Genomic DNA, 1,628 nt, shown 5'->3' with positions numbered 1-1,628 from the left:
ATCAGAGCTGTGCTAGCCCAGAAAGCCTCCGAACAGGTTTAATTTAGGAATCAGCTCCTACCAACTGCCCATGTTTAGGATGTGTTTGAGTTTTTGTGATTTTTCCTGCACTGAAGCTACTGGGCTGGCTCTGAGTCACTGTCACGGGACTTCAGGTTGCCCCGATGGGAAGCGGAGGGGGAGGAGGGCCGCACAGAGGCTTGCAGCCGTGATAATGAAGGGCTTGTTGCCTCTTGGGACAGCGAGTTCAAACTCTTTGTAATTGTCAGCGTAAATAGCGACCCGCTGAGGACATGGCTGTAATTCAGGGTGGCATGGTTGATTGTCATCCTTGATATCAGGTACCTGCCTCTAAAATGACGGTACCTGTAGTGCGGCTCCAGGAGGGCAGCTCCTGCCAAACACACGTGCTCCTGGGCCCGCGCCTGAAGCCACGGTCGTGCTGCCAGCCAGGCCTGCAGCTGTGGGTGCAGCGGGGTCTTCATGGCACTGAGCGCCTCCCTCGTTTGCTTGTGGGGCCCAGCCCTCCATCCCTCCTGGTCCCCAGTGCAGCTTCTCCCAGGATTCTCCCAGCCCCGTGCACACCTCTGTCTTCACAGCTTCCGTAGTTTTCTCGTGGGCGGCCCAGGTGGGCCCCTGGGCAGGGATCGTGTGTTAGTTGAGTTCTCTCCAGCCTTCCCTGGCTAGTGGCTCAACAGGTCCCTTCAGATGAGTCAGCCAGCTGTGTGCCTGCATGTTCAGGATACTTGTCAGGGTCCTTCCTCAGAGCAAGACCGACACTCACCTGCTCCATAGGACTTTGGAGCCCGCCCTGGAGAGATGCCAGCCACATCCAGAGGGGCCGCCCAGGTCCCTGTGGGCTGGTGGGAGTGACTTCTGAGCCACTCGAGGCCCCATTTTGTGTTCCTACACCCCACAAAGTCACTTAAAGTGCCATGTTCTGGTGCCTTGTGCCTCTTGAGTGTGGCACACAAGCCTGGACGGGGATCTGAGCGGGCGCTGCCTTCCTCAGGCTGCGCTTGTGTTTTAGGGCCCCTGGAACACTCGTGGCTGTGATTCTAGCCACTGTCTCGGCTTCCCTAGACGGTTTCACCCGCAGCCTGAGGGCCACATCGGCAGCCACCGAGGAGCCAGCAGACGTTGGTCTCACGCAGTCCTTCTCGACTTTGGTGAGAGAGTAGACAGCAAAACTTCAGCTGGGAGCCCCAGGCCTTCTCTGCTTGGGGCCCTGGGACTGAGATAGCACAGATCCTGCCATCCACGTGCTGGGGGCCCCGCTGTGCGGCTCCCTCCTCTGGTCAGGGGCCGCTCCCTTGGGCTGGGCAGCTCCGGGTCCTCCCACTCACGGGCTCAGGGTGGGTCCTGGATGCAGAGAGAAGGAGAAGGGTGGCGGTTTGAGCCCAACTGTGTTGGCTTCATCTTCTGCTTCTTGTCACTAAATACATTTGCAAAGTTTTCCAGATGAAAACTCAGAAGGGATTTTTAATGACTGGAATCTGTGAATTCCATGGAAGCCAAGTCTGTCCACCTCTTTCACCCAACCTCATTTTTCCCCGTTGGGGCTGATTTTGGCAGCATTCATAGGGGCAGGGACGCAAGGGGTGGTGGCCAGCCCTTGGCCCTGTGTC

General features: G+C 57.9%; 1 pseudogene; it reads left to right on the top strand.

Moving 5' to 3' along the window:
- Positions 1-233: 233 nt before the first annotated feature.
- Positions 234-1,090, top strand: LOC144339488 (uncharacterized; annotated as a pseudogene).
- The last annotated feature ends 538 nt before the right edge of the window (positions 1,091-1,628 follow it).

Source organism: Macaca mulatta, chromosome 2, assembly GCF_049350105.2.
Source record: "Macaca mulatta isolate MMU2019108-1 chromosome 2, T2T-MMU8v2.0, whole genome shotgun sequence".
Taxonomy (NCBI): domain Eukaryota; kingdom Metazoa; phylum Chordata; class Mammalia; order Primates; family Cercopithecidae; genus Macaca; species Macaca mulatta.
Note: the sequence above shows the minus strand (reverse complement) of the source record. Positions and strands in the feature narration are given on the sequence as shown.